Below are 20,371 nucleotides of genomic sequence, written 5' to 3'. Positions count from 1 at the left end.
ACAATCCAGCATGGATCATGACACAGAGAGCACGAAAAATGGAGACGCCACGCTGTCTTCGAAAATGAAGCAATTTTTTTTTAATTTTTAATTTTTTTTTTTAAACAAGCTTTGGATATTTTATTCACCACTTAAATAAAAAAGAATCTAGACATGTTTGGTGTCTATGAACTCGTAATGAGTTCAGTCCGTCCACTTTAGACCGTAGGTGGGACAAAAAGCAGCGTTACATTTAGCTATGTGTCTTTGGTCACAGATGTAGAGACCATGAGCCCCAAGTACGTGGTGATGGAGTCCCCTAATAATGGTACCTGTGCATTCTTTGTACCTCTGCATACTCTGGGCTTTGGGATGTTATTCCCTGTAGCAATCAGTCAGGCAGTCTTACTCCCCATTTGTACATTATAGCAGAATTGGATTCCTTTTTGCTATCTTCATTCACATTTTCCAATAACTTTCTTAACATGGCTAATATAATACTTTTTTACATATTTTTAGAGTTCATATGAAGACTAGAAGACCATTGGGCCAGTATAATCATCTGTCCTTCAGTCAACAGAGTACAGAAAGGAGAAAGAGAAAAGGCATCCCAATGTCTCTGGAAGGTACTGGAATGTATTACAACATAAAGATGAATGTCCACTTTTGAAAAACATTTTTTTAAATAGGTAACAAATTGTTTGTTTTATTTTATAACATTTTTATGTCTAAATTTATAGGCCTGTTTAACACATCAGTTTTTTCCCATCAGTCAAGATCCGCCAATTTTTTTTAAAAAACGGATCCGCCAAAAAAGGGGCGGATCCGTTTTTTACACCCATAGACTTACATTATTGGCGGATCCTGACTGACGGTCGTCCGTTATTGTACGGATCCGCCAAGATTTTAGTGGCTCCCGGGCGGATGAGACGGACCCTGCAATGTTTTTATGCAGTGACGATCCGCTATTTTCACTCCGGGAAGCATTTCAACCCTTAACTACAGCCCGCCCGAGAGCCGCTAAAATCTCTCTCTCGTGCGATAATCGTGATCGCGCACCAACTCCCGCTATCGGGCAGGATCGCGCTACAACTCCCGCGATGATTGGGCGGGATTGCGCTACAACTCCCGCGATGATCGGGCGGGATTGCGCACCAACTTCCGCGATGATTGGGCGGGATTGCGCACCAACTCCCGTGATGCTCTGGTGGGATCGCGCAGCAACTCCCGCGATGATCGGGCTTCACCTCCCGCGATCTTCGGGCGCGATCGTGCTCCATATCGCGGCCGCGATCTACATCCAAATCGCGATCGCCGGATCATGCCCGCGAGTTCCCCGCTCTCTTCTCACGGCCCCGCTACATCGCCGGTAAAATTTTTTTACAGGACCGTGGTTCCTTTAACGCTCCTAGATCGGCGGATCCCGTCACACCAACGGTCCGGTGGCTCCCGTTGGTGTTTCGACGGTCACGGATCCGTTCTCCGTCTTTTTGACGGCTGGCAACTGACTGCAGAAACGTAAGTGTGAAACAGGCCATAGCAGAGTTCTGCTATAAATATTATAAATATATCTAAATAAACATTTAGTTTATTGATAACGTCTGCTTGCATCCACCACTAGAGGGAGCTTACTTCATGTTGTTTATAAAATGAACACACAGAAAAAAAGATTATACAGGAAGCCCTTAGCGCCCTCTAGTGACAGTTGCTTGTAGGCAGAATTTTACTTGTCACGTCTTTTTTAGCACCATTGGTCATGTAAAGTAAATATAATATAGTGCTTTCCCTTAAATCCTAGTGTTAAAGCAGACTCAAGGTCTTAACCCCTTAGTGACAGTGCCATTTTGCAACTTAATGACCGGACCAATTTTTACTATTCTGACCACTGTCACTTTATGAGGTTATAACTCTGGAACGCTTTAACGGATCCCGCTGATTCTGAGAATGTTTTTTCGTGACACATTTTACTTCATGTTAGTGGTAAAATTTCTTCTATATGACTTGTGTTTATTTATGGAAAAAATGGAAATATGGCAAAAAATTTTAAAATTTTGCAATTTTCAAACTTGAAATTTTTATGCCCTTAAATCAGAGAGATGTGTAACACAAATTTCTTAATAAATAACATTTCCCTCATGTCTACTTTATATCAGCATAATTTTGGAACAAAATTTTTTTTTGTTAGGGAGTTATAAGTGGTAAAAGTTGACCAGCGATTTTTACAACAAAATTTACAAAACCATTTTGTTTTAGAGACCACCTCACATTTAAAGTCATTTTGAGGGGTGTACATGACAGAAAATACCCAAAAGTGACACCATTCTAAAAACTAGACCCGTCAAGGTGCTCAAAACCGCATTCAAGAAGTTTATTAAAAGTTTGTGCTTCACAGGAACTGAAGCAATGTGGAAGGAAAAAAAATTAACATTTTAACTTTTTTTGCAAAAAATTTACTCCAGAACCAATTTTTTATTTTCACAAGTGTTAAAAGAGAAAATGAACCACAAAATTTCTTGTGCAATTTCTTCTGAATACGCCGATACCCCATATGTGGGGGTAAACCACTATTTGGGCGCACGGCAGAGCTCGCAAGGGAAGGAGCGCCGTTTGACTTTTTCAAAATAGAATTGGGTGGAATTGACATCGAACGCCATGTTGGGTTTGGAGAGCCCTTAATGTGCCTAAACAGTGGAAAACTCCAACAAGTGACTCCATTTTGGAAACTAGACCCCTTAGGGAACTTATCTAGATGTGTGGTGAGCACTTTGAACCTCCAAGTGCTTCACACAAGTTTATAACGTAGAGCCGTAAAAATAAAAAATCATTTTTTTCCACAAAAATGATATTTTCGCCCCCAAATTTTTATTTTTACAAGGGTGAAATTAGACCCCCAAAGTTGTTGTGCAATTTGTCCTGAGTACGCCCATACCCCATATGTGGGGTTAAACCACATAACAAGCATTTTTTTTTTCTTTTGAACCTATGATGTTTTTATGAAAGCCATAAAACTTCGCGATTGGACCCGTCCGCATTGCCTGTGTGAACGCTAACTGCTGCCAAAGAATGGGGAATCTATACAGTTCGTATGATATTTTGATCCATTTTACTGCATTTTTGGGGAAAGTCCTACTTCTGAAAAATATCAGTTCTGATGTTTAGATTTGTTTGTTTCATTGTATGGGATAAATACTTTTATTTTATTAATCTGGACACACTCTGCAATGCCAATTATGTTAAAAAAATATATAATTTACATGCTATTTATGCTATTTACATTTTTTTTAACATTCTTTACATATTTTATTGTGTTTTTTGTAAATTTACTGGTTCCCTATGAAGCTCAGCATGAAATAATACCATGGCAGACAGTGGAAGCTTTCAGAAGGCAACCCATGATTATGGAGACCTCTTAAATGCCAGTGTCATGCTTAAAAGGGTTGTCCCAAGAACAAAATTTATTTATATTTTAATCAATAGATCTTTGAACAATAATAACTTCCACAATTGGACGTGTTTAAAAATAATGTTCCTGTGCCAAGATAATCTTATAAATGTGTCCCTACTGTGTAATGGCTGTGTCTGACTGTGCAGGGACACAGTCTGATCGTATCACAGCTACTGGGCAGAGAAGAGGGCAAGAGTATACAGACATTACAGCATGGGAAATCACCGGTGATCGCTGCAAAACATTTCCATGTCTGTCTTTAAACAATGTTTTACCTTAGGCCGGGGTCACACATGCGAGGAACACGGCCGAGTCTCGCATGTTAATACCCGGCACTGCCGCAGGCACTCGGGAATGGAGCCTGCGGCTGTATGTATTGCTGTGCAGCCGCACGCTCCGATCCGAGTGCCGGGTATTAACATGCGAGACTCGGCCGTATTTCTCGCATGTATGATCCCGGCCTTGCATAAAGAATCAGCTGTGACCCCATGCTGTCCTGTCTGTATACTCTTTCGCTTCCCTCCCTGCCCATGAGCTGTGGTATGATCAAACCTTGTTCTTGTTCAGTGATACACAGCCTTTACACAGCAGGGGCACATTTATAAGATTATATCTTAGGACAAGGATATTTTCTTTAAACACATCCAATTGTGAAGTTTATTTCTATTCGAAGATCTATTTATTAAAATATACTTTGGTTCGTGGCACAACCCCCTTAAGAGGTTAAACTGTTGTGATCTTCTGAACTGATTACAATTATTTTCGGTAGTATAGGATACTTTAACAAAAAACTTAAACAGGAATAAAAAGCCAAATGAGATTAAAATAAACACATAATTACATAAATGAAAGAGGTTTTCCAGTTTAGTCACCCTCCCCAGGTTCAGTGTTACCTCCACTCCCAGTGTCTGTTACTGGTCATTGTCTGCAGCGCTGATGTCATGTTGATAGTTCTACAAACTTTACAACAAATTGTAGCAGGGGGAGAGGGGTTTTCCAAAGCTAGGAAATAATTTACTATGCGGAAATGTCACACTCCTTTTATTTCCATCTAGCTATATTCTTTTGTCGTTTTGGGTGGGACAAATCCCCAGAGACAGGTAGTCAGTGTGTCTAGAAGTGAATCACTGGGGCCTGCTATTTACAGGACCACTATAATGTCACGCTCGCTCCTGGTTTATTTTTAACTGATTCCTGATTTACAATGTTAGCTTGTGTAGAGATTTGTTTAACGCAGCGACCACTGGGGCAGAATTTACTCCAGGCTTTCTGCCAGCATTAAAGAAGACTATGTGCAGCCTCTGCCCATCCCTAAATGGCTGCTTTCTGCTAAAATTAGATGGGCTTGGGGTTTAGTATCCACTTAAACTCGTATTCCATTGTAAACAGCTGGACCACTTCATCTTCAAGTGTACCGCAGCAGAACATAAAACTGCTGGACGAGAACTGAAGAGCAGGGCCTGCTCACCCTGGTTCATGTTCATGTCTTCAATCTGAATCCTAGAAAAATATAATGGATTTGTCAAATTCATATGGAAGCCTCATACAAAGACATGAATGCAGTGCAAAACCAAGTATGAGCAGACCATTAGACTTGTCAGGCACAGGAATAACTACTCTGTAGCGACTCACATCAGACAAGTAAAAGTGCAGTCTCAGGTGCACTTTGCGCAAGCCACCACTGCTAGGCAGGCCCTTATATTACATAGCCCTTCCCACACTGCCGTTTCGGGATAGCTGGCATCTGATGACGCGGTCAATGCGGAGTCAGGTACAATAGTAAATCCAAAGCTAGCAGCATAAAACCCAAATGAAAGCCAAAGGGAAACCCCAGGACAGTAGCGAATAAAAAACAACCAATAATGACCATTAGCAACTACTGTGAAACAACCAGAACCCAACCAGGAAGCACTCACCATACCATTACGCAAGGTTACCAAATAAGCTGCACTTAAATGGGTTACAAGCAGGCCTTAATTAGCCAGCCCAAATCCAACTAGGAGTGATGCATTCCTTCCAGTCATGTCCAGGGAGGTATTCTCTGCTCATCTGTACAGCAGGGTGCACACATTCCCACCATTGGCTAATGCCAGGCAAGACAGTGTCCTTCGTTGTCTGGCAGCCAGGACACACAACGTCCCATATCTCCCAGGCCAAGAGACTAGTGTGAACCGTGGCATCCTGTGTTCCCACATCACTCACCATTTCCTCACACGAAGCACCACTCTGTGTAGTCTCACCACCCAAATGTGCGATAGCTTCGCCCCCAGCGTGGACAGACTGGTGGGGAAGTGTTATGAATGAGTCACCGTAGAAGGCAAAAACAGAAATACTAGCTAAGTCCAGAAAACTGGAGAAGTTGGCAGCTATCAGATTGCAGACCCCTGAACCTAACAACAACAACTAGCAGTAGCCGTGGGGGGTTCCTACGGTGCCCTAGACCCCTCGATCACAGCCGGAGAACTACATAGCCTAAAGGCAGAAAGGGAAATCTAAACTGCCCCAGAGCAGACCCCGAAGCAATAGGCAGCCCCCAACATATAATGACGGTGAAGCAAGATGAAAAAACACTCACACAGATAGAAAGATAGGCTGAGCAAATGATGGGGCCCAAGCTAACTAAATAGGACAGAATAGAAAAGCTGCTGTCTGCAATCCGCCAAAACCCTCTCAAAAACAAGAGCCAACAGACTGATAGGGAAAAAAGCCCTGAAGACGCTAGGCTTCAAAAAGACTATATCAGTACTCAGGTATTTTCTGAAGACAGAGCAAAAAGGAATTCAGCTCACCCAGCAGGGGAAGGCAGAAATCCAGAAAAACAAGGCAAAACAAAACCAAAACACAAATGCAAAAAACAGAGCAGAAAACTTAGCTTTTGAGGAGCAGGAATCAGACTGGTCTCCTAGAATCCCTCAGAGAAATCACCCGCAAGGCAGAAGGGTGTCGGCTGCCTTATATCCAGTCAGCAATTCCAGTCACCCAGTCATCATCATTCTGCTCAGGTGCTTTGTAATCAGCCTCACTACCTTCCTTCACCAGAAGAGGGAGTTCATCAGACCTCAATGGTGAAGGGGAAAATGAACTCACAACAGGGAAGTCTGGAAACCAGAGAAGGATGATTGTGTCCACGGTAGGAATCCCTAACAATACCCCCGTCTGAGAGACCTCTGGACTCTCACCACTCACCTTATTCGGAAACCTCTTATTGAATTCTGTGATAAGGTGATCAGCATGAATTCTGTTTCTCAGACCCGGGACCTCTCCTCCAGACCGTACCAATACTCTCAACCTCATAGTCTTCAGCATTGGCTACCACAATAGAAGGAGGATTGTCCTGGGTCACCAACAAAATTATTACAGTCGTAAGTAACCTCTTATGAAACCCATTGGGAATACACATGGAGGAAGTAAGATCGACCCTAAAGGACATGTAATTGATTCATTCGGTAATGGGGAAAGGTCCAATAACCCTGAGTGCCTGCTTGTGGGAAAGCACCTTAATCTTATGGGCCCAGAGTGACAAAACCCCAGAGTAACACAGCAACAGAGGACCAAAGCAAAAGCAGCACAGAGCAAGAGAGAAGATGTCCACTAGCAGCATTCCTGTCAAGTTCTCAGTGCCAAGCCTCACTAACCAGAACTACCAGTCCTGGAAATTCAAGGTGAAGATGCTGCTTATAAGAGAAGGTACGTGGAAATATACTCAGGAACCAGTGCCTCATCAATTAACAGATAATTGGCTAGAGAAGGATCAGAAAGCACAAAGCACGATCTCCCTCAGTGTAGATGATAATTAGATTGTGCATATATGCAAGTGTGCCACCTGCAAAGGAGATATGGGATGTTACAGAAAGATCAAATCTCAGCAATAAACTTTATCTCATAAGAAAGCTGTATCAGTCTAAGCTAAGTGATGGACAGATTATGCAGAACAAAAGAAGAAACACCCTATAGAGATTGTGGAGTGTCTCAGGGGTATTGGAGAAGAAATTAAAGATTTTCATGTTGCTGCATTTCTATTAAGTGGTCTTCCAGAAAGTTATGACACACTTGTGACTGCACTAGATGCACGGCCAGATGATCTGACACTAGAGTATGTTAAAGGCAAACTTATGGATGAATTCAAGAGAAAAACGCAGCATGTAAGCAGCAGTAATAAATCCAGAGCAGAAACGGCACTGAAGACACAGGATTTCCCTAAATATAAGAGCAATCTAAGAGAAAGTTGTGAATGTTTTGTCTGTAAAAAGCCAGGTCACCTTAAAGCAGACTGCAGAATTTGGAAAGCAAGAATGAGTCAGCTTAAAAAGCAAAACAGTCATCAAAGGGTTAAAACAGCTGTAAAAGAAGATTCTGCATGTGTTGAAGCTGCATTTAATGCCAGTACAGACCCATCTGCAAAGCATATATGGTGTATAGATTCTGGTGCAAGCAGCCATATGACAAATAACAAGAATTTCTTCACTGACCTTATTGAAATCAAATCAGAAAAGGTTTTCTTAGCTAATGGTCACTATATGACTTCAGAAGGAGTAGGAGACGGCTATCTCCACTATCCAGTTTCATCAGCACAAAGCAGAAAGATCCCAATAAAGGATGTTCTCTATGTTCCCAGCCTTGAAAGCAATCTTCTATCCGTAAAGAAGCTCACGCAGAAAGGGAATGGTTACTTTTAAATATAACAGCTGCATCATTTCAAAGAAGGGTCACACTCTTGCAGAAGGAAAAACCCAAGATGAACTTTATCAGCTAAAATGCAAAGAAAGAGTGTACAGTGCTAGACAAGATCTACATAAGAACTGTATCCATGTATGGCACAGACGTCTTGGGCATAGAGACCCAGAAGCAGTAAGAAAGCTAGCTCAACTTGCAAATGGTATTGAAATCAACCAGGTGTAGTCAAATGATGAAGTAAGTGCACTAGCTGTCTTAAGGGGAAAATGTCCAGAAAATCTTTTCCTAAAATTAGCAACATTAGATCTGCACAGCCTCTGGATCTGATACATACAGATGTATGTGATCCAATGAGTGTTCAAACTCCTAGCAAGAAGAGATATTTTCTCATATTTATTGATGACTTCTCCAGATATACAGTCGCCTACCTGCTTCACAGTAAGGATGAAATTCCACAGAAACTTAAAGAATATCTTGCTGTAGTGTTTAACAAATTTGGAACAATGCCAAATGCCCTGTGTGCAGATAATGTAATTGAATATACAAGTGGTAAAGTGCAAACCATTTTGAAAAATGATGGTTTCGTGTTACAGACTACCATTCCATACAACCCAGAACAAAATGGCATTGCAGAGAGAGAGAACCGTTCAGTTGAATAAGTATGTTGTTTGATGCGAATATACCTACAATGTATTGGGGACAAGCCATAATGACAGCTTGCTATCTTCAAAACAGAGTGACAGGTAAAGCCACAAATAAAACTCCATATGAGCTATGGAGAAGCCAAACCTGAAGCACCTCAGGATATTTGGAAGCAAAACGTTTATGTATGTTCCCAAAGAAAAATGTTCCAAGTGGGAATCACATGCAAAGCAAGGAGTCCTGGTGGGCTATAGCGAAACTCAAAAGGGATACAGAATCCTGCACTCAGAGACCAGGTATACAGTAACAATCATCAGAGATGCAGTGATTGATGAAAACTCTGTATCGCTCAAATTTCAGTTATTCAACCGAAGAAACAAGAACAAGAATCTCAGTCACCAAACCCAGACACCGAAAAGGAAAACGCTGAAGTGTGGATAAGCTCTGAAGCCACCAAGGAAGACTCGGAAGAACCAAGTCAGTCTCCAGTCAGGAGATCGGAAAGGCCAAACAAAGGTATCCCAGCTATACGCCTTTCTTATATGGTCAGAACACTTCCTGAACCAGAGCCACAGTCATGGCAAGAGATGCAAAAACTCCCTTTCCATGAGAAGCAGAAGTGGATAAATGCTGCTAATGAAGAGATGGAGTCCTTTCGCCAACTCCAAACATGGGAGCTGGCTGAGTTACCACAATGAAAAATTGCAAAGCTAGGTGAACTTCTCAAACAGCACTTTGAGACTAAGGACCTTGGAAAATGTGACATATTTTTTGGGAATCCAAATCCAGAGAGAAGATGGGAGTTTTCTTATTCTGTCCCCGGGGTCTGTGGCTGCAAATATGGCTCTGAGATGCTGAATCTCTTCACCTTACTTACAATTGGCGACGGTCACAGATAGCTCAACTCAGCTGCCGGCATGCATGTTATGAAGAATCCAGAAGAGACCTTGATTTCTTTAAGAATTCTTGTTGAATGCATACAAACAGCAGCAGGTAAAGACTTTCTTCAGACAGGCTGAAAACACATGTGCTTCTAATGAAGCCAAAATGGAAATTGAGACACAGGGGGAAGAAGGAGGAAGTGACATCACACCCAGAAGAGGGAGACAGGAGGGACAAACTTGATGGAGAGGGAGGATTTCAGCTATGCAAAACACAGGAACACATAGCAACAGTAAACAATATGAGAGACTGCAATACAGCATGTAAAATGCACAGGCCAGTCTGTAAAATGTCTCATTCATGGGACATAACACTCCCCGTCTGAAATCTATAGATTTCATAATTTTTATGATGTCCTCTGGAGATGTCACTGTAGACCTGAAAAACAAAGGAAACAAGCATGCAAGTAAATAACAACCACAGTTGTAGTCCAATTGGCATAGTCCAATCTTCAGTTGGAGGCATGAAGTCCTCAACAGCGGAATAGATCGAGTCCAAACGTAAACCCATCTTCAGATTGGGGAAGCCGCAACGTGCAAACACTTCCACCAACCCAATAATCCGCTGGAGAAATTTCAAATGTTAAAATGTTCCAACACAGCTGGAGGAGTATATGGCGGTAGGCTCCCCGCCGTGAGCTGTGTCCATAAACAGCGACTTTCATGTGATGTCCTCCTTTGGTAAAAGTAGCACAAGCTCAGTGACTGGACGGAAGAAAATATGAGTCGAACCGCCTTTCGTAACCTTGACTTCTACCTTACGGATCTTCCCGTCATTGCTTGGTGTAACCTTGGTAATAAGACCCATTGGCCAGTCGTTGCGATGAACTTCTGTATCTTTAAGGAGGACGAGGTCTCCCTCTTGGAGATTAGGTTTTGAAGTCTGCCATTTGTGACGGCTTTGAAGCAAGTGCAAGTATTTGATTTTCCAGCGGTGCCAAAAGGCATTGGACAAGTGTTGTACCTGTTTCCTCTGACGTCTGTAAATGTCCCAGTCCACAAACTTCCCTGGAGGGATTACGGCAGCTCCAACCTTCTGAGTAGGAAGTGTAGCAGGAGTAAGGATCATTGGTGCATCAGGGTCCGATGTTACTGGTACCACTATACTGTCTGTGTAGACGGTAAATTAATCAATAGAAATGTCCATTTCATCCTTTATAGTTTCAGCTAACTCCACTGCCAGAACGGTGGCACAAAGTTCGAGTCTTGGAACAGAGTGAGCAGGTTTCGGGGTTAGTTTTTCCTTACAGAGGATGAATCCACAATGCACCTCGTTACCTTCTTCCAAAGTCTTCAGGTAGGCTACGGCAGCTAAAGCCTCTGTAGAAGCGTCGGAGAAAATGTGGACTTCTCTTCTGATGGTGGCTGAAAGGATGCCTGGGGAGTAATAACGTGGGACTTGGAAATGCTCTAAGACCTTCAGAGACTTCTTCCACGCCTCCCACCTTTGTTGTTTCTGGGATGGTAGCGGAGTGTCCCAATCCATACTCTCGGCGGACAACTGTTTCAACAGTATCTTGCCTTGAATGGTGATGGGTGCAATAAACCAGAAAGGATCATAGATGCTGTTCACAACAGATAGGATTCCTCGTTTATTGAAAGGTTTATCACAAGCTGAAACCTGGAAAGTGAACGTGTCCTGCTTAATATCCCAAAGCAGACTGAGGCTGCGTTGCATGGGAGGAACGTCAGAACCCAGAACAAGATCCCTTACACCAGCAGCGTGATTCTCAGATGGAAATGCTTTCATTACCTTTTCACTGTTGGAGATGATTTTGTGGAGTCTAAGGTTCGCTGTTGACAACATTTCCTGAGTCCTAGAGAGCAGATCGATAGTCTCTTCACTTGTGGAAGAGACTTAAGCCCATCATCTACGTAGAAGTTTCCTTCCACAAATAGACGAGCGTCAGACCCTTACTCTCTCTCACCTTCCCGTGCTGTCCGTCTTAGTCCATAGATGGCCACTGCAGACTAGGGGCTGTTCCCGAAGACGTGCACCTTAATCCTGTAGTCTATGACCTTGTTGCGGACGTCGTTGTCTTTGTGCCATAGGAATCTGAGGTAGTTTCTGCTGACTTCTCTCACATTAAAGTAATGAAACATTTGTTGAATGTCGGCCATTACTGCAACAGATTCTTGTCTGAATCGAATCAGCACTCCTATAAGGCTGTTGTTTAGATTAGGCCCAGTGAGGAGCAGGCTATTTAGGGAGATGCCTTCATACTGAGCGCTGGAGTCAAACATCACTCTAATTTGGTTGGGTTTGCGAGGATGGTAGACACCAAAGGATGGAAGATACCAGCATTCTTCACCTTCTTTTAGCGGGGTTTGCAGGTTTCGCGTGACCTCTATCGAAGATATTCTGCATGAAGTCGACAAAATGTTTCTCAATCTCCGGCTTTCTCTTTAAGGTGCGTTTTAGGGATGAAAACCTTGCTGTTGCTTGTTGCAGATTATTAGGTAGGTTCATGGAGAACGAAAAGTTAAAGGTGCTACCCAGCTATTTGAATCGTCTTGGGCGAATTCCTTTTCCATAATCTTTATAAATTCTTTGTCTTCCCTTGCAGGTGCTAGCTGGTTGTCTTCTCTTGTAGAGATGGTTGTCTTCTCTTGTAGAGATGAACACTGTTGACCCGAGGAATATATTTGTGTCGTCAGAGGTTTCTTTCTTCCACTTGTTGTCGCTTATCTCCTTCACCCAGTAATGATGTGGGCATGGTTGAAAGTAAGTGCTGCGACCATTCGGTAGGACGTGAGTCTTAAATGAGGAAATCCTCGTGGGTCTCTTCATCTTTTCTATACAGACATTACCTATGATAACCCAGCCTAGGTCAAGGTGTTGAGCAAATGGAGCGTAGTGTGGCCCGTTGATTTGCTGACGTACCTTGTGAAGTCGCAGTATGTCTCTGCCAAGCAGGATTAGGATGTTTGCGCTGTTGTCGAGAGCTGGTTTCTTGCCTGCCAAAGTCTTTAGATGAGGGTGATGGAGTGCAGCCTCTGGAGTTGGAATTTCCTCTCTGTTGGACGGTATCTGGTTGCATTCGACCAGAGTGGGTAAGGGTATCTCCACATTGTTCTCAAGAGAAGACACCATGAGTTCATTGGCTCTTCTCCCAGAGACCTCCGTAACACCGTTGCAGGTGCCTAGGGTGTAGGGGTGAGAGTTTCCCTTTAAGTCAAACATATCAAAGAGTTCTGACCTTGCAAGTGACCAGTTGCTCTGATCGTCCAGGATAACATACACGCTTGCGGTTTTCTCTGGTTGACCCTTGGGATACACATTCACCAGGCATATCTTCGCACACAACTTGTCCCGAGGCCTTCTCTGCAGACTTCTGTGCATGAAGAAGATATTGAGATAGAACTCACTGACTGTTTGAACATCATCCTCCCCGCCTTGCCTTATGGTGGGGGAAGGAGTAAGCTGTGCAATGTTAGATTGGGATGGATGGAGCGCTTGCACATGCTCCTCGCTGTCACACTCCAAACACTTAATAGATGTTTTGCAGTCCTTAGCAAAGTGTTCAGTAGAAGCACAGCACCTGTAACATATCCCAAAGTTCTTCAGAAGCTCCTTGCGTTCCTGGAGTGGTTTCTTTCTGAAGCTGATGCACTTCTTTAAGGGGTGAGGTTTCTTGTGAATGGGACACATACAATTAGGATTCTCAATCTTCTCACCTTTGTTACTCTTATCTTGTGATACTGTAAGTGTGGGAAGAACATCAGTCTTCTTGATGGACATTGGAACTCGGTGGTTCCTGTAGTTAAGACATGGACTGTCGTGATTAGGAGATGTAACAGGGTCGCTGTGTTCTCCATAGGAAAAACTTGGATCGGTCTTACACTCTGCAATATTTTCGATGAACTCGCAGAAGTAGGAAAATGGAGGGAAGGAGACTTGGTTTTCCCTTTTGTACTTTGATCCAAGCATGGCCCACTTATTTTGGATATTGGACGGCAGCTTGGAAACTATTGGGTTTACCCCGTGAGCATTGTCCAGGTAGCGGATGCCAGACAGGTACGGGTCTGTTTTGGCCAGCTGAATCGGAGGTCGCTGAGCTCTTAGAACTTTGTACTGTATTTATTAGATAAATTTGGAAAATCCTCTAGTCGCTTGAACAGGGCCTTTTGTATGGCCTCAGGACTGCCATAGCTTCTTTCTAGCCTCGTCCATGCAGCGGTGAGACCCGCAATGGGATTACTGATGTGAAAGGATTTAAGTCTCTTGACCTGATCCGTGGATTGTGGCCCAAGCCACCTGATTAGCATGTCTAGCTCTTCAGCGGCGGTGATGCCGAGGTCACTGATTGTGGTTTTAAAGGTGCACTTCCAACCCCTGTAGTTCTCAGATTTATCGTCAAACTTTGTAAGACCGGTCTTGGTTAGATCACACCGAATCATGTACCTTGCAAGGCCGGTCATATCAGTATTCTCCGATTTTGGAAGGACCGTTGCTGGCTGGATTGCATTGTTCCTACAGTCTGTGCTTTGACCTGGGAATGCAGGTACATATGGGGCAACGTAGGCGTTCAGTCCATTAACTGGCTTAATGAGCTTAGTTTCTGCCACACTTGGGACTGGAATTGTATGACTGATCGGAGTTTTGGTGAGGTGCAGGTTTCCGGTACATTTTGGTGCACAGAGGAGGATCAGGATGCAAGGTTGGCAGCGTATTGTACTGACCTTGTGTGCAGGATGCGGGTAAACACTCTGTGTCCTGTTGTCTAAGGGGAGCATCTGTGCGGTCAGGAAGGATTGCAGGAGTAGGAGTAGTGCTGTATTGGCTTTGTACATAGTCTCTAGTACGCATAAGAGGGTCTTCAGTATCAAAATCACTTAAACTGATGCTGTCTCTTTGGCTCCCCCTGATGGCTTGTTCCAGGACCTTTAACCTTGCCATGGCTATGGTGTGTTCGCGCTCCTTCTCTAGGGCCTCTATTTTCATCTCAGTTTTCTTTTGAGTGAAGGCAGCTTATATTTTAGTGGCCTCGGCTTCTGCACGTGCTTTTACGAGCTGTTCGCTGAGGGTTGAAGATTTTGATGAGCGTGACTTAGATAATCGCTTTGACTGTCTGGCCGAGCCAGAAATACTAGATGACATCTCGGCTATTAGTGCGATTCTTGCCTCTGTCTTGGCTTTTATATCGCGCACCATGCTTTCTCTCTCAGAGTTAAGTTTTTGGGAAGTTTGCAGCTCTTTGCAGGTAACTAATGGATTAAGTTTCTTTAACACTGTGATATACTGATCTGTTATTTTTACATAACATTGATAATCTGAACACAGTTGTGCAAGGGTTCCCTCTGGTGGTCGTTGGAGAGAAGCAGGCTGAGACAGGCTGTCTGTGTGACTCAGCAGTTTTTGCCATAGCTCTGCTGTAGCACGGAGAAGATCATGTTTACTGGATTCTAGATTATCCCTTATTTTCCATGTTGGCTTTGTGGGACGTCTAGCTTTCTCACTAAATGGTGGATCAAGTTCTATGCACTCTTCCTCTGACAATGGGTCTGGCAGAGACCGTGTAGTCATTCTTTCCGCCATCCTGATTCACAGGGAGAAGGGGAGCTGTATAGTCTCTTATATGCTGAGAGCAGATGCTCTGCAGGAAGTTCTGTAGCTTTATAGAAGCTGTGGGCTTTACAGATGAATCTGGTAAGTCTTTTTTACTATTCTGTCCCCAGGGTCTGTGGCTGCAAATATGGCTCTGTGAGATGCTGAATCTCTTCACCTTACTTACAATTGGCGATGGTCACAGATACCTCAACTCAGCTGCCGGCACACATTATGAAGAATCCAGAAGAGACTTTGATTTCTTTAAGAATTCTTGTTGAATGCATACAAACAGCAGCAGGTAAAAAAGACTTTCTTCAGACAGGCTTAAAACACATGTGCTTCTAATGAAGCCAAGATGGAGAATGAGACACAGGGGGAAGAAGAAGGAAGTGACATCACACCCAGAAGAGGGAGACAGGAGGGAAAAACTTGATGGAGAGGGAGGATTTCAGCTACGCAAAACACAGGAACACATAGCAACAGTAAACAATATGAGAGACTGCAATACAGCATGTAAAATGCACAGGCCAGTCTGTAAAATGTCTCATTCATGGGACATAGCACTTCTCAACCAAAGTTCTAAAATTTCTGCAATACTAAACCAGTTTGAAATGTCAGAAGCCAAAGGTGAGTCAACGCCAATGGATCCATCCTACTTAAAGTTGGAAGGAGAAGAAGATCTGCTACCCAGCAATAAGAGTAAAGGTACTGTCACACTTAGCGATGCACCAGCGATCCCGACCAGCGATATGACGCGGTCAGGATCGCTGGTGCGTCGCTAGTGAGCTGCCACACAGGCAGATCTCAACAGCGACATCGTAGCAGTCGGGGGTCGCTACTTACCTGTCACACTAGGCGATCCTGAAGTCCTCCCGCCCGACCACGCTCGTCTCTCCACAGGAAGCACTGCAGGAAGCTGATGACGAGAAACGGTCCAGGACGTTCTTGCGCGATCAGCGATAACCAGCGGGGGAGTGGGTCGTAGGTAAGTATCAGACACAGCGATATCGCTAGCAATATCGCTATAACGTCACAAGTTATAGTGATATTAATAATAATATAATCATTTTATTTCTATAGCGCCGACATATTCCGCAGCACTTTACATTTCAGAGGGGATTTGTACAGACAATTGACATTACAGCATAGCAATAATCAAATAGATTATAGCAAATACCAAGAGGAATGAGGGCCCTTCTCGCAAGCTTACAGTCTATGAGGAAAGAGATAGACACGAAAGGTGGGTGGTAACAGTTGTCCTGATTGTATGGACCAGCCATAATGTTAAGTGTGTAACAGTACAGACACGGAGGGCTAATGGATGCATAAAGCATGTGGGAACATTATGCGGGGAACCTGGTTATGGTAAAACTTTTGGCTGTGCCACACAGGGATAGATTAGGTTAATGTGTTGAGGCGATAGGCCAGTCTGAATAAATGCGTTTACAGGGCTCGCTTAAAATTGTGGAGATTGGGGACTAATCGTATTGGCCTGGGAAGTGCATTCCAAAGAATTGGCACAGCACGTGTAAAGTCTTGGAGACGGGAGTGGGAGGTTCTGATTATTGAGGATGTTAACCTCAGGTCAATCAGCAGAACGGAGGGCGCGGGTAGGGTGGTATACTGAAACAAGGGAGGAGATGTAGGGTGGTGCTGAGCCATGGAGGGCTTTGTGGGTGAGGGTAATGAGTTTATACTGAATTCTGGAGTGGATGGGTAGCCAGTGTAATGACTGGCACAAGGTAGAGGCATCGGTGTAACGATTGGTGAGGAATATGATCCTGGCTGCAGCATTCAAGACAGATTGGAGAGGGGAGAGTTTGGTAAGAGGGAGACCGATTAGAATAGAGTTACAATAGTCGAGACGAGAATGAATAAGAGAAACAGTAAGAATTTTTGCAGAGTCAAAAGTAAGAAAAGGTCGAATTCTAGAGATGTTTTTGAGGTGCAGATGACAAGAGCGAGCCAGTGATCGAATGTGGGGGGGCGAAGGAAAGCTCCGAGTCAAGTATGACCCCAAGACAACGGGCATGTTGCTGGGGAGTAATAGTGGAACCACACACAGAAATGCCAATGTCGGGTATATGTACATTAGTAGAGGGAGGAAACAAGGATTTTAGTCTTTGACTGGTTCAGTTTCAGATATAGTGAGGACATGATGTTAGACACTGCGTTTAGACTATCGCCGGTGTTTTCTAGAAAGGCTGGCGTGATGTCAGGAGAAGAAGCGTATAATTGGGTGTCATCAGCATAGAGATGGTACTGGAAACCAAATCTACTGATTGTTTGACCAATAGGGGCAGTGTACAAGGAGAAGAGGAGGGAGCCTAGAACCGATCCTTGAGGAACCCCACCAGTAAGGGGAAGGTGAGAGGAGGAGGAGCCAGCAAAAGATACAGTAAAGGAGCGGTCAGAGAGATAGGAGATGAACCAGGAGAGAACGGTGTCCTTGAGGCCAATGGAACGGAGCATAGTGAGGAGGAGTTGATGATCCACAGTGTCGAATGCTGCAGAGAGATCCAAGAGAATTAGCATGGAGTAATGACCATTTGATTTAGCTGTTAGTAGATCATTAGAGACTTTAGTGAGGGCAGATTCAGTGGAGTGTAAAGAGCGGAAATCGGATTGGAGAGGGTTGAGAAGAGAGTTATCAAAGAGATAGTTGACCAGGCGTTCCAGGAGTTTAGAGATGAAGGGAAGATTACAGACAGGTCTATAGTTAGTGGCACAGTTTTGGTCGAGGGATGGTTTTTTAAGTAGTGGATGTATGATGGCATGCTTAAATGAGGATGGAAAGATACCAGAAGAGAGAGAGAGGTTAAATATTTTAGTTAGGTGAGGGGTGACAGCAGGGGAAAGGGGTTGGAGGAGATGTGACGGAAATGGGTCACTGGTGCAAGTGGTTGGGCGAGAAGATGCAAGGAGCCTGCTTACTTCTTCTTCTGTGACTGGTTCAAAATCAGAGAGTGAGCTAGATGCAGTGTGGGAGGGAGGACAGTGCATGGTATGAGGTGATTGGGAGATAATTTCCTGTCGAATCTGGTCAATTTTTTCTTTGAAGTAATTGGCCAGATCGTCAGCTCGGAGCTCCGTGGTTGGGGCCTGTACTCTTGGATTGAGTAGAGAATGAAAAGTGTCAAAGAGACGTTTCGGGTTATTGGACAGTGAGATGATGAGGGTGTTGAAATAGGTTTCTTTGGAGAGGTGAAGGGCAGTGTTGTATGTTTGAAGCATAAACTTATAATGGATGAAATCTTCGTGTAGATTGGATTTTCTCCACAGACGTTCGGCGCGCCTGGAGCACCGCTGCAGGAAACGTGTTTGCAGGGTGTGCCAGGGTTGTCCAGGTCTGTGTTGTGGTCTTCTATTTATAGGGGGTGCAAATTCATCCAGGGCACTTTGAAGTGTTTCATTGTAATGCTTCAATGCAGAATCAGGACATGAGAGGGAGGAGATAGGGGCCAATGAAGACTGCAAGTTCTTCATAAGTTTCTGGGTGTTAATGGCCTGTATGTTTCTATAAATATGGACAGTGGGGGTGACCTGAGCAGCCTGGCAGTTCTTGATAGAGAATGAAAGAAGATTGTGGTCAGAGAGCAAAATCATCCACTGTACAAAGCCGAGAGAAGACCAAGTCAGGGGAGTTTCCGTCTTCATGCGTTGGAGAATTAGTAAGCTGCGAAAGGCCAAACGAGGTGGTTAGAGATAAAAGGTGAGTAGCAGTTGGGGAGAGGGGAAGAGCAATGGGGATGTTGAAATCTCCCATGATGAGGGTAGGGATGTCACATGAGAGAAAATGTGGAAGCCAAGTGGCAAAATGATCCAGGAACTGATGGGAGGGGCCGGGAGGACGATATTGCTAGAGATATCGCTAAGTGTGACAGTACCTTTACAGACAAGCAGTGGGCGTGCTTCTGTGTACATAGCAACCACAACTCGTTTGGATATCACAGCCACAGTTGGAATTCTCTGCCGACATGTAAGCAAGCCACGACAAAGAGACTGAAATGCAGTTAGAAGAATTCTATATGTTAAAGAAACTCAATGGCTAAATCTTAAGATGTCTGCATCAGGTGATCCCACTCTGAGGTTATGTGGATGCAGATTGGGCTTGGAGATTCAAGTGATCAGAAATCAACAAGTGGTTCAAGTTAGGAGAAAATTCAATTTCTTGGCCCAGCAGAAAACAAGTGTCATTTGCATTATCTTCTACAGAAGCAGAATATATCTTTCTAAAGTGTGGCACTTACCCCTGATGCTCGGGTCACCCGCAGTGACAGTCATGCCTCCCTGAGCAACAACAACCACCTCAGATGTTCACCGAATAACATCGATCACAAAAAAAAATCAGATTTAAAATTCACTACTTTCTTCTCTGATATGATCTAACATTTCAGAGAAGAGAAAATGAGGTACCCTGGATACCTCCGCCATTCACAGACCATCCTGGTTCGTCCCCCGGCCCTCCGTGTCATCTTCCTAGAAAAAATTGGTGAGCGCATGCGCAGTGTGCCTGCCGAGATCTGCCAGACAATAACCAGCAACAATAGGGAATTTTTCCTACTTGTTCTTTTTGATCACTGTGATAGACCCTATCACAGTGATCAAAATTAAAAAAAAAAAAGTAAATCAAATCCCCCTTTGTCACCACCTTAGTTAGAAAAAAATTATAAAATAAATATATTTTTCTCCATTCTTTGCAGTTAGGGATGGGATTGTGGTTAGGGTAGTGTTACTGTTGGAGTTGGAATTGTGTTTTTTGTTTTTTTTTTCAAAAGTAAAAAAAATGATATGATGGTGGCTAATGTTGAGTGCAAGTGCTCGCTACTCGAGTTTGCATCAGTTGCTCGAGTATGCAAGGAGTATCGTGGATCCCCGCATGTTTGGGGTGTCTAACAGCCTGAAACATGTGGAGTAGGGATTCGAGCATGTCACTCCAGCACCCGCGATATTCGGTGCATACCCGATGCAACCAGGAGTAGCGAACACTTATGCTCAACACTAATAACAATATATTCAATATAACAATCTAACATTATCAAATTCTGTGTCGTACCTGTGGGTTGAAAATGCTCACTATACCCCTGGATAAAATCCTTGAGGAGTGTGATTCCAAAAATGGGGTCACTTGTGAGGGGG

The 20,371-nt window shown here is 43.7% G+C and overlaps 1 protein-coding gene across 3 annotated transcripts in view; it reads left to right on the top strand.

Annotated features, from left to right (window-relative positions):
* HECW2 (HECT, C2 and WW domain containing E3 ubiquitin protein ligase 2) overlaps window positions 1-20,371 on the top strand; it is a 395,637-nt gene that overhangs the window by 105,775 nt on the left and 269,491 nt on the right. For 2 of the 3 annotated variants that reach the window (XM_073546703.1, XM_073546705.1), the window contains exon 2: window positions 499-605. The gene's annotated coding sequence lies outside the window, so the exon portion shown is untranslated. Of the gene's footprint in view, window positions 1-498; window positions 669-20,371 lie in introns of all 3 variants that reach the window. The other variant, XM_073546704.1, reaches the window with a different exon arrangement.

The sequence above is a fragment of the Dendrobates tinctorius genome, unplaced genomic scaffold (genome assembly GCF_039654945.1).
Source record: "Dendrobates tinctorius isolate UK_male_01 unplaced genomic scaffold, ASM3965494v1 ptg000150l, whole genome shotgun sequence".
In the NCBI taxonomy this organism is placed as follows: domain Eukaryota; kingdom Metazoa; phylum Chordata; class Amphibia; order Anura; family Dendrobatidae; genus Dendrobates; species Dendrobates tinctorius.
Note: the sequence above shows the minus strand (reverse complement) of the source record. Positions and strands in the feature narration are given on the sequence as shown.